The sequence below is a fragment of the Trachypithecus francoisi genome, unplaced genomic scaffold, assembly GCF_009764315.1.
Source record: "Trachypithecus francoisi isolate TF-2019V2 unplaced genomic scaffold, Tfra_2.0 Lachesis_group6, whole genome shotgun sequence".
Lineage (NCBI taxonomy): Eukaryota > Metazoa > Chordata > Mammalia > Primates > Cercopithecidae > Trachypithecus > Trachypithecus francoisi.
Window position 1 is genome coordinate 2,111,255 of NW_022681471.1, and position 13,352 is coordinate 2,124,606.

At 39.9% G+C, this 13,352-nt stretch overlaps 1 protein-coding gene across 1 annotated transcript in view; it reads right to left on the reverse strand.

The window, feature by feature from the left end:
- AFF2 (AF4/FMR2 family member 2) overlaps window positions 1-13,352 on the reverse strand; it is a 504,395-nt gene that overhangs the window by 281,961 nt on the left and 209,082 nt on the right. The gene's annotated exons all lie outside the window — the stretch shown is intronic.

A 13,352-nucleotide genomic window follows, 5' to 3' on the forward strand; every position in this document is an offset into this window, starting at 1 on the left:
GACAGTGTTTTGCAAACTGTAAAGCGCTGTATCATCATTGACTTCCTTTCACCCTCTCCATTTATCTTTATTTCCAAAAGTTCTAATGTATAAGCCAATTTCCCATTTAAGAGACTGCAATTTACTGTTCATAGTCATTTGGAGCAGAAACTATCAATTCTGCAAAGTGATATGGTGGAAATACAACATGCACAACTGTGACATGCTTCCCAGATGCTGAGGGTCATTTTATAAGGCTATTTGTCTGCTGGTATAATTCTATTGTTAAATGAATCCTAAAATTTGCTAAATATTTGTGTTTGAAGTTGAGATCAAAATAGTTCAATTTCTATAGGACATATTTAATAAAATGAAAAAACATTTCTGATCATCTTAATTTAGAAGCTATTAGCAGTTCGGCTATTCCAGTCAGATAATTCCAAAACGGAAGAAGCAGATTTCCATTTTAGTATGCTTAAATAAAATGATTATAGGTCATATTAATTTGAAATAAATAAATAAACATTTAAATCTAACTACAAAGCATTACTTCTGCCTTTCAGAAAGCACAAGAAAAAGGATGCCTGCCACATCTTTTGTGGGTGGGAGGCCACACTGGGGGCTCTGTTAATCTGTACTGCCCAAGATGCCCTAACAATTGTTAAGTTGTGTGTCTGCATGGGGACCATGTGTGCCCTGGGGAATTGTGTTTCTTGTGTGTGCTCTGGCTATCTGGATACCACTTCAGGCTTGCAAGGTTTTTGGGTCAACTGCCAACACACTGCCAGAGCTGTGCTACACCTAAATCAATACCCCAGGCTAGATCAAAATGGTTCACACAAAAACTTAAGAAGGAAGCCACCTGGCTTTTTAACACAGACCTTTATGATTGGTGGGATTTGTTTTAACTGGCTAAATCCATGACCCCTAAAAGACATGATTGAGATCAATACTTCAGGTTAGTCTCACTCTGCCAAATGGGGTCATACTGTTAGTGATTTTGCTATAAAGATGCCTTGGCCAAGGGACAAAAGGATGGTATGTGCAGAACAGAGTTTAACGTAGCAGGCCTGAGACTGCTCTCCTTAGAAAGGCTTGTGTATAAGGTTGGTCTTTGGCTGAAGTCTGGGCACTTGACTGGTAAACAGTTCCCTATACTGATAAGAAATTTCCCCTCAGTGATAAGACTGTTTTGCCCACTTGGGGCGCTAAATTGGTTTTCCCTCTGGGAATCTGAAATTTTGGTAGTTGCTAGGCAGAGTGGGCCTGTGTGACCAGACCCCAGTAAAAACTTTGGACGCTAAGTCTCAAATGGGTTTTCCTGGGAAGAAACATTTCATGTATGCTACTACATTTTTGTTGCTATGGTGAGAGCTTGCTGTGTGGCCCCTCATGGCAGGGATGGAGCATAGGAAGCCTGCATATGGACTCCTCAAGACTCTTCTTGATGTGTCTTTTCCTTTATTGATCTTGCTGTAGTATTTATTCTTGTTGTGTCTCTCAGTCTTGAGTTTGACTGCATGTTAAGTTCCACGAGTCCTTCTAGCAAGTCAATGAATACTGGGTGGTCTTGGAAAACCCCTAAACAATCGCCGCATGGAAATTACTGAGGAAAACTGGACTATAGCCCTTCAACACTCTATTTTTTTAAAATATAAAGTTCTTTTAAAACTAAAAAAATCATTCTCATTTATTGCTAGTTCTTTGAGAAACTCTTGGCCATCTTGAAAAGCCAGGAATGCAAACTAACGTGGCCAAGACATACTATCCACAATAATTTAAAGTATTACAAGTAAAATAATTTTGAGTCACTTAAGTTTTTATAATCAATTTTCTTTTGGAAAAGAAATCAATTAGAGATCACAGATGTCTCAACAAAGATAGAAAGAAATATCGAAGTGCAGTCAATGATGATTTGTGTTGAGTAAGAAAATAGGAAAAGGGAGAAATGCACTGAAAGTTTATCAAAGATGGACATTATGTCAGAGAAGTGAAAGTGTTCTAGAGGCACCAGCCATATCTTAGTGAGCTAAGTTCTCTTAGGACCCAAACTCTAATCTCTGCTTGCCCACAAAGTTAGAGGAAGTGCCTTTTAAGACACTGTGTTAAGTCTTTGAGATTTTCTCAGAGGGCACTGAAGCTTGTGCTCTATATTTTATTAAAGGAGGAAATGGTCTTTTATTAGAGTACCCGATCTTCCAGATCAAATCTTGATAAGAGGATCCCAGAACCCGCTCCACCTCCTAGGAAACCACACTGGATGGAGGACAACATCGAGGTTAACAGAGCTCAGTTGATGTGGAGCAGAAGATCAGGCTATGCAGGAGTGACTGCTCACAGGGCCCCTGTCGGGCTAGGGCTTTTGGGACTGACTTTTCCATTCCTCAAACTGCCTCCAAAGGGTTCTCCAGGGACTGATGGAATTATTGATGGATATGGCTAGAGTGGCTTCCTTTAGGTGTGCTGTAAGAGTCAAATGCCACCCTAAGGCTTGACAACTTGACTAGGCTGATGTCTCTTCTTGACTCAAACTGGGTACCAGCTGACCCTATGTCCTTGCCTGCTTCACAAAAACCTACCTGTGTGCCTAGTATTATCTATCCATTATCTAGGACCAGAATCATAACATTTAGTGGTGACCTATTGGAAGCAAACCATAATATGTAGTGGTGACCTACTGGAAGCAAAACTTGGCTAACAGTAATAATAGTAAAAATCTGAATGATGTGTTAATTACTAACTCTGCTGTTGCTTCTGTCCTTACTATTGCTATTCCACTACTACTAAAGAGCTTAGTGTTAGCACCTTTATGGTCATTCCAACATAAATTGAACACCTCTAACTATATGGCATGAAAGTAATAGTATTCTTTTTGCTTCTTGGTTGCACTCCCTTGTAAGATTTGGAGAATTGTGTTCAAATCTAGGTGGTATCACTCAGTAATTCTGTGGCCTTGGGCAAGCCATTCAACCTCTCTGTTACTCAGTGCCTTCATTTGTAAAATGGGATAGTAATAGCTCTCAGGCAATTTTGTTAAAAAGATTAAGGGTAAAGTAGGTAAAAGACCGGGCCTAATATTTTATTCATCAAAAGTTCTCAATAAATAAATGTGATTGCAGATATTATTGTTGTTGATGCTATTATTTTTTATATTGTTACTCTTATAATGAGGATGCAATTTATGCCAAGGTATCATTCTTGGGACCTCTAAAGTTTGATTGCAGCCTCCTCTCCTAAAGGAGGAGCATAGTAGAGGGCCATTGGGTGTTAGACTCCAAACATTTACCTGAGTTCATTTGTTACCATGGCCTAAACACAAGGAGAATCCAGTTCTGAGGTCTGCCATAGGAGAGGCACAGCAATCTTCCTAGCAAAAACATCCTCCTCAAACGATACAACAGATCATACTTATGTGTATAAAATCCCATGGCAATCCTAAGCCTTGGAGCTATTTTCATTTGCCTTTTTCCATGTTTCAGGTTAATCTACAGTCTTTTGGTTGCTAGGAATGGTATGGGAAGAAGTGGCCAACCTTGGTAGTGACTTGCTTCACCTCCTCAGGCATATGCTTGGCAATGAGCATGGCTGTATGATTGACATGAGTAACATTGTTCCTGTTTCCTCCCCATGTCCAATGCCCTCATCACCATCACCAAAAAAAAAAAAAAAAAAAAAAAAAAAAGGTTTTCACACCTGAATACAATTTTGGTTACAGAACAATAAAGGACAGGTGACAGGCCCAGCTGGAAGGCCTCTTTTTCATTTTCCTGTGGCCACAAATCAGACATCTTGGGCTCACAGCAGGACAGGCTCCACTGGCAGTAATTGGCACCATCTGTAGCTGTCAGAACACTGGCTGGCATTCCAGCATTTCATCTTTCCAGTCAAGGCATTCATCACTAGTCCAAAACTCAGCCAGCTGACACTGAAAGATTAACTTGCATTGATTTGCTTGGCTAAACTCGCCTGAGCTTCAGTTGGTACTGAACGTTCCTGTTTAATAGCCAGTCTCATCACAAGATGTTTACAAGGTGATTGTCTACTGAAGTTATTTTTTTTAATTCTCACTCCTCATCTTCTGCCTAATGTGCCCTCAATAATTAAACTTTGGGAAATGGTGAGTTAAAATGGAGAAAAGTGAGTGCTTCACATGATACCTGCCAAATGCCAGGCCCATGAGCTGTGTAATTAGAAAGTTTGTCTCCTTATCTCTCAGTTGCACTAAACTTCTCCCTTGTCAAAGTGTTTGTATGTGGTAGAAGAGGTATTGTGATCTTCATTTTGCCAGAGGACATTAGGAAATCAATCATCTCATAGGTAACTCCCAGGCCATGAGGTTGGCTAGCCTGCTGCCTTTCTACTCTCCAGCCCATGAACATTTACATTGGCCTTCTGCCCTGGGCTAGGCCCAGCACTCAGCATGGGGGCTACAGAGAGACATGAGCCACAGGCCTTCGCAAGCCACACTTCTCATTGGGTGGTGGAGTGGAAAACCATGGTAATTAAGGATTGTGATACACTGTGCTATATGACAAGGTAGAGGATTGACCGCAGCCCTATATTCATGAAACATGAGAAAAATGAGAACCTATCTCAGACTGGACACTAGACCAAGGAGGGCTTCCTGGAGAAGGTGATACTTGAGTGGTGAAGACTTGAGAAGGCGCTAGCAAGATGGTAAAGGGAGAGAAAGGAAGAGAACATTGCCCCAAGGGATGGAGTATACAAAGGTAGTGAGGCATGACACACGTTGGGGCAGTTGAGATGCTACAGTGGTAGTTCATTTAATGGCACTGCAGGATGCCTCAGAATTGAGGGAGTAGGAATTTTAGGCATTTATGCTAAACTAAGGAGTTTGAATTTCATCATGTTAGTGTTGCACAATCATTGTTGGAATTTTCAGCAGAGTGTTGACATGTTCAGATATGCAATAGTATAGAGGACCACCTAGGGAGAAGGGACTGGAAACAGAAAAACAAGTTAGAAAGGAGTCATTGCCATGTTCCAAGCAGTAATGATGCAGGCACAAGCCAGCTTGACAGCCTACAGTGATTGATGAAAGAGGACATCTCACATGAAGATGAGAAGAGGTAGGAAATCTACAAAGTCTCGCTGGTTGAGTTCTTGCGAGCCTGAGTGGAGGGAAGGGCCATTCTTTAAGAAGGGGAATAAGGCAAAAAAAAAAAAAAAAAAAAAAAAAGAGCCAGTACAACCCCAAATATCAGAAGGCATGGATACGTGTCACTTAGTCTGTCTTCTCAGCAACTCTACCCACCATGCTCAATGGGAAATCTGTACTCTGACAATCAACACAGTGTTACTTGCTGAACAAAATCTTGTGGGTTTTGTTGTTGTTGTTCCTAAACCAGAACTCACACAATTTCCCTCATTTAAAGCCCTCTTTCCTTTGCCCTTCTGACCAGTCCTTCCACATCAAGATCAGCACCTAGTATACTACAAGACCTTAACAGATACTTGTTGTTATGAGTTGAACTGCATTCCCGCCCCTCAAAAGATGTGTTGAAATCCTAACCTCTGGGACCTGTGTATATGACCTTATTTTTGAATGGGGCCACTGCAGATTAATTTGTGAGGTTAAGATGAGCTGTTACTGGAGTAGGGTGTGCTCTTAATCCAACATGACTGATGTCCTTATGAGAAGAGGGAAATTTGGGCATCGACACACACATGCAGAGAAGAATATCATGTGACAATGGTGACAGACATTGAAGTGCTACGGCAACACCCAGGGCTACCAAAATCTGGAAAAGATAAGGAAGTATCTTCCCCTAGGGGCTTCAAATGGACCATGGCCCTGCCATCACTGCAGTCTTCTAGTCTCCAGAACTATGAGACAATAAATGTTTGTTATTTAAGCTACCTGGTTTCTGGTACTATGTTACAGCATCCCTAGCAACCTGATACACTTATTAACTGAAATAGTCAAATAAAATCATGCCTCCTCCATGAAGCTTACTCTGTCTCTTCAAGCCTGAGATTCTGAGATTATTCATCCTTAAAAGTCAGAAAATAATCATTACACCAAAATCCTTCACTGCCCTCCACTGTTGGTCCTAGGCAAATGATGCCATCCTAACAAGGGGCTGACACAGACAACCTGTCTGATAGGATAATAGTGATAACCGCTCCTATTTATCCAGTGTTCTATCTGCTAAACACTAGATAAATATTATTTCATGTTATCCTCACAATGATTTTCAATGCGCTTGTTTCATTTGTGACTCACAATGACACCATGAGGTAGAAACTATTATTATCCCCATTTCACACACGAGGACCAGAGAAGGACTTTCCCCAGTGTTCCAAAGCAAATAAATGGTAGAGCCAGTGTTGTCCCACTCCAAATCATGTGCTCTTCACTGCCAGGTTCAAGTTTTCACTTATCCACACTTATTTTTTGTCAGGCTTGCCCAATTTTGTTCAGTGTTATGCTTCTTCCTGTGCATACATTTTCCTTTGCATTTTGGAATATCTCACTTTGATTGTAAAATATATACCCAAAAGAAAGTTGCCCTCCACCAAGTGGATTCTTTACATATAGACTTTAAGCCTATAATGTCAAGAGGCAGTTAGACAGACATGTTATAAACCCCAGTGGCTTTGAATCAACTAACCTACCTGAGGCAAGGAAAATATCCCAGGGTGCAAATGGAGGTAATATCTATATCTCATATCTCTATGGAGGACAAATATCTCTATGAGCCCTCCATAGAAATATGAGATATGGATATAGATATCCATTTTATCCTTCTGAGTATATTTGAAAACATTTAGAAAAGAATGATTCTAGATCCATTTCAAAAATGCGACTCCCAGGACTTGTCTTGGAAAGCAAAGCAAGTGATAAATTGTAAGTCTCACTTAAATTGCCACCCTCTTACTTGACAATGTAAATAAAATGTTCTTCTGTGAATGAAGATGTAGGAGTCAGAATAGCATGACAAATATCTGTTTATATAGTTATTATCAAAATATCACTAACAAATATGCTTCCACCATCTTTTTGAGAGTAACTGATGGCAACATTAGTGTTTAATTTTGTACATGAGATAAAAAGCACTGAGGAATAGCACATGTGTTGCTCTATCACTATTATCATTGTTACTCATAATAAACATTTATGGAGCACCGACTGTAGCTACTCATAAGCCCAAAGGGGAAAAATGAAGATAGAATTGACAAGAATTATAGGCAAAAGATTAAAGATATATCTATATGTGAATATGGATATGTGATTGATTGAAGGAAGGAAGAAAGGAAGAAAGGGGGAGGATGGGAACGATAAAAGAAGAAAGGAAGAAAGGAAGGGAAGGAAGGAGAGAGGGAGGAAGACAATGTATATTGGTGCATGGTTTCTTTAAACATTCCCAGAAAACTAGACCTACATTTCTATAAGCTGTCCAGCCACAACTTCCCCTCACCAAAATTAAATAAATTAATTTCCTTCAAAGCAGAACTCAGCAGCCACTTCAGCAAGGTGAATTACTGTGGTTGGAGTATATTATGCTCATAGATCTCACTGAGGAACCAGGCAAAAGTAGGGTAGGAAAAAAAGTGAGAGTTGAAAAAAAATTAGAGAAAGGCACAAGAGAATACAGAGGGAAATACAGAGTGGAGTTGGGGGAATGGAAGAGGCTGGGAGTGCAAATGGTGGCAATGGTCTAACTGATGGGCAAAGTAAGTGGTTATCTTTAGCATTCTACATACCCATTGCCAAGCATCCCTCATTATAGGTCTGTATTTCTTAACATTCAGTGAGCACCTACTACATGCCAGGAGCTCTGCTGGGCCCTTCCACATGGTAAGTTTTGTTGTCATTGTGGCTGGTTAGAAAGCAACAAATCTAGCTGATAATAAAGAAGCTAATTCTGACTTCAAACTCAACCCCATGTTGTTGGCCTGCACCCTCCATTCTGGAGCATGTGAGCACTTAAATAGCAGACAGATAGGCTGTTTTGTTATTGTTGTTTGTTTTGATCTCCACGACCACTTAGTAAGGTAGAGATAATTATCCCTATTTGGCAGATGAGAAAACAGACATTATCCTACACTGAAGTCTCAGAATGACATTCAGTTCACTTCTGCTCACTTTCTGACATGAGAATCTCAGATCCAATCCACGATGCTCTGGTTGTCCTTAGTTCCAAAAGGGACAGTCAGTGAAGCATTCTGACTACCCTGAGGCCTTTAACTGGTGTTTGTCTCAGTTTCCTTACTTAGTGGGAAGGAAATCCATACAATTTTACCTCTAAGGAACTGTATTTAAATCAGTGCTTTGGATATCCTTAAGTCAAAGGAAATACCTCACTGTGATCAAGGACTCATTTGTAAAGAGGGAGAAAAGCTAGTTGTTAAGCCATTGACTGATTGTGGACCTTCTACAGCCAACTCATATTGCCTACCTTCATCCTGAAGAAGGACTGAAATGCTTGGTGCCTCCTTTTGAACTTTATGGATCAAGAAAGAGGGGTGAAACTTGTCTTTCATCTGGGATAGATAAACGGGCCACTGCAACCTTCCTCTGGGTTGCCACAACCAAAATTCACCTTAATATCCCAGACTGCCTAGCTTTACTGGCCCCAAAACTGTTGTGGAATCACCATGTTCTTTATTCTAGGTCACAATACATAAGCTAATTATGACATCATCTCAATTTAAACTCTGTTTTGTTAGCTTCCTCCATCTATTCTTAGACACCAGAGTACTCAAACTATCAAACAGTGCACATGGTAAATTGTGGGACACTGTAAACCATTATCTCATGAGAATAATTCAAAATACAGTTGGTTTTTATTTATCCATTCACTCAACCTAGCCTAACTAACTATGCTCCTACTGTGTGTATAGAGCTCTGCTCAGTGCCAGGGATACAGAGATGAATAAAACAGGTTTCCCTTTTCTCAAGGGGCTCAGAGACTGACTCCACATGTGTACTATCATAAAATAAAAAATATATAAATATGCAAGCACACATAGAAGGAGAGAGGTTTTAGGTTTTCTTAATAACTGCTTTTATGTTTGATGACTAATAGTAATACTTTCTATTTATGAAATTGTACTTTTGAAAGCAGTTATATACCTTTGATTCATGTGAACCTCACAGTGACCCAGTTAGATAGGCAGGGACGATATCATTTCTAGCTTGAAGGTAAAGAACCTGCAGCTGTGAGGTTAAGTGTCTTGCCCAAGGTTGTATAAATTGTAAATACAAGTGTTGGGCCCCAAATCCTAGGCTTCTAGTCCTAGGTCCATTGCCCTTCCCAGTCCACATCATTGCCTCGCTCAATTATTTACAAGTATTTCTGAAAAGGAAATGATGACCCTATGCCCATTTTGTGGGGTCAGAGGAGACCTGGGAATGCAGTAGTGGATAATTATCCATGATTATGTTTTCTTCAAAAGCATCTGAGAACAGAGGGACATGATCTTTCTCTAAATGAATTCACTTTTTCTTTTGCATGTCTGTCTTATTTAATTTATTCTTGCATAGATATTCACTGAAATAATATCCCTTTAAATTGCTGGGAACCTTAACCTTTCTTCACTGATGTTACAAAAGGTAAGTTTTATCCTTTGCATGAGATAAGGTGTTACTGAAAAATACATTCTACTCATAATATGTTAAAAACAAACAAACAAACAAACAACAACAACAAAAAAAACTAAGGGGAAGTATCATGTAAAGGAAACTCGTAGTCAAAGGAAATAATGTATGATCAAATTCTGGGCCTTGGGAAGTATCTGGAGTGATTTTTCTGCCTTTACCCTTCTTCTTTTCCTCACCACTGCCAATACCATCATCACTGCAACTTTGGGCGGGTAACTAACTGTGGACAATTATAGCCAGTGGTGTCTGAAACAGCAGGTGAATGAGGAACCAAGGCTGCCTCTGTTCCTATTGCCCTTCCTTTACTCACATCCAGGCACATTGCCTCCTTCCTGTTCTCTGAACACACGAGGCAATGCCCCTTCTTATGACCCTTTGAATGACTGCCCCTGCTACCTGGTATGTTTGCAGCTCAGATGGCACCTGTTCAGTGATACCCTACAAAATTGCACCCCAATTCTGCAATCCAGGTCCTCTTTGATCTGCTCTATTTTTTAAAATGTAGGTAACACTACAAGACGTAAAATTAAACACCAACCATTTGTAAGTTTGTAATTCAGTGGCATTAAGTACACTAACAATGTTAAGTGAACATCGCCACTGTCTGATTCTCAAACATTTTCATCACCCAAAAAGGAGAGCCTCTACATATTAAGCAGTTACTCAGTGTTCCCCATCCCCTAGCCTCTGCTGATAATCTGCTTTCTGTCTCTAGGGACTTGCCTATTTCTGAATGTTTTGTATTAATAAAATAATATATGTGACGTTTTGTTTTGAACCTCTTTCAGTTAGCCTAATGTTGTTATGGTTCATCTATGTTGTGGTATGTATTTGTACTTCATTCATTTGCATAGCTGAATAATATTCCACTGTATGGATAGACCACATTTTGTGTATTAATTTATCCATTGATGGAGATTTGAGATGTTTCCACTTTAGGGCTATGATGAATAATGCTATTATGAACATCTGCGTGCCATTTTTCTGTGTGGACATATGTTTTCAGTTCTCTTAAATGTGTACCTAGGAGTGTAACTGTTGGGTCATATGATATCTTTATGTTTAACTTTTTGCAGAATTGTCAGACTGTTTTCTTTTTTTTCCTCTAGCACTTAGCATGCTTGAACATACTATACTTTCTTTATTGTGCTTATCATTTATTATCTCCTCCCTCCAAAATATAACCTCCACATGGGCAAGAATTTAGCATGCTGTGTTCCTTGATGGGTCCCCAGTGTCTACAATAGTGTGTGGCACATAAGGGTGTCCAAGAACTATTTGTGAAAGAAGGAAGAGAGAGGCCACAAGAGGCATCTGTGGTGAGTGGGGAGAGCAAGTAGTAAGTCAGTATTCCTATGTAAGAGTATATATAGATAAGCTATCTGAGAGAGGGGCTCCCTGCATTTAGAAATCCCCTCTGATACACAGTCTCAACACTTTGAGTTGTAATTCCTTGAGTAATTAAAACAAGACACTGTAGCAGAGCCATCCATAGTAAACTCACAGAGAAAATGGCCTGCCACCCTGTATGCCGTGGGAAAATACATGTAGGACCAATAGTGACAAATCTAGAAACACTCCCCCAACCAAGGTAGTTCATATCACCTGAAATAAGAAGTTAAGGAAATAAGGAAGCTCATCTTACACTGGCATAGATTCTTTTATGAGAAGACATTTGTTTAAAATTAAGTTGTAGGGTCCAACGTTCTCTCTTTTGATGCTTCCATGGGGGTACTAGGAGTAGTATAGAAATGTGTTAAGTATAGCACTGTTTCCAACAGCTAAAAAACTGGAAACAACTTCAGTGTCCTCAAATAAGGGGATGGCACAATAAACACTGCATTATCATATTTAATAGCATAGAATTTGGGACAGCTGGTCAAAGGATTGAGTTAAAGCCAGTAGATTACTATGACATATAGTAAGGTGAAAACAGCAACACTTACTATATATGTACACACAGACACACACACACACACACATATGTATGTATATATAACCATTTATGTAAAATGCACCTATGCAAAATAACATATGGTGTGGTTGTGAATACACACACACACACACACACAAAGAGAGAGAGACAGAGACAGAGACAGAGAAATGATGCTTTGAAGGCACTAAATTCATAGCAGTTTTTACCTACAAAAGCAGGAGAAGGGACAAGAATTTCAGACAGAAGCAAAAGGGCACTTGAGGCTTGTCTGTAGTGCTTGTGTTGGATCATGTATTCCTGTATTCCTCGAATAATTAAAACATTTTAAATGTATGGGATCATCATTTCCTGTGGGAAACCAGAGAAGATGAGTGTATTAAAACTTTGGGACCCCTAGAAAATTAGACTACAAAATAAGTGTATCTGAACTTGACTTGATTCTTAAGAAGTTGATTAAACAAATTCATAGCTATGCTGCTGACCAGTGAATTCATCCATTTGGATTCAAGTCTATAAGTAGAATGCATCTGACCACAATTAAAACCTCATGGTTTTTCTTTGGACATATGTGTTCATATGGCCCCTGTCATCTTCATATTAGGATATGTGCAAGAGACTTCTCTGTGGTCTGCTCCCCATCTTTAGACGAGGTCAAGTCTGGCAGCGACAGGAGAGAGCTATGCTTGGGATCATCCAGGGCATGCACGCATGTGTGTGTGTGCACGTTTGTGTGTGCCAGCGAGCACACACTAGTGGGAGTGGAATGGTGTACATACATGTGCTGATCTGGGGCTTTCTTGATGGATTACTTGCTGAACTTCTTCCCCTTTGCTTGTACACCTAACCGGAAACTAAATCTACTGACATTAAAGGTGCTAGAAGAACATGCTTACTAATTGCTTGATAAGGAACATGCCTACATTTTTACAAATTGCTCGATAAGAAACTCAGATCACTTGCTGCTCTGCAAACATACTGTGTCCTTTCCCTTGTTAGCACTTCTATCGACGTCATTTTCCCAGCCAGACTACCCTTCACCCTGGTGTTCAAGGTCTGCTGTTCAAGGTCCTGGGATGCTTCCTTGAACCCCACCTCTGCAGTGACAGCATTCTGGGTTTTTCCTGGCAGACACCGTCAACTCATTTATGCACTTTCACTCTCCTCTTCCCTTTATTTTTGTTTCTCTGATTTCTGTCTTCAGCCTCATTTCCCACATCATCCAGACTTTAAACTACTTGATGGGAGGGACTGTGACCTACTTGGCTCAGACCCCTGCACACAGTAGGTATATAGCAAATGTTGTTCTCATATTTAGTCATTCTTTCAACAAATATGCAGTAAGCACTTACTCTGTCCAGCACTGTGATGGTTAACTTGATGTGTCAATCTGGCTAGGGATACAGAAGTGAATGAGACAAAGGAAGCTCCTGACATTCTGGAGACTTATCTTAGAAGGAAGGAGACTATCAACAGGCCATTGGCATAAAATTTTGGTTCTCAGTAAATTTTTTGTGTTGTAGCCATGGTATATACTTGTTCATTTTGAAGACACTGCACGACTTCCACAAAACACAGTACTGCACAGAGTAGGTACTCCAGGGGTACTGAATCTGACTGAAATAAACTAGCATTATTATTATCAAACTCAACTGTGCCAAAGCAGTAAGTATAAACATGATGAACATACTGCAGTTCAGCCTTGAGTTTCAGAGTTTTCTATCTTAAAAATAAGCATCATAGACTAAATCCACAACATAGGAATGCAAATATTAGTCTGAGATGGAAAACAAAGTCTAAAGGAGCACATTT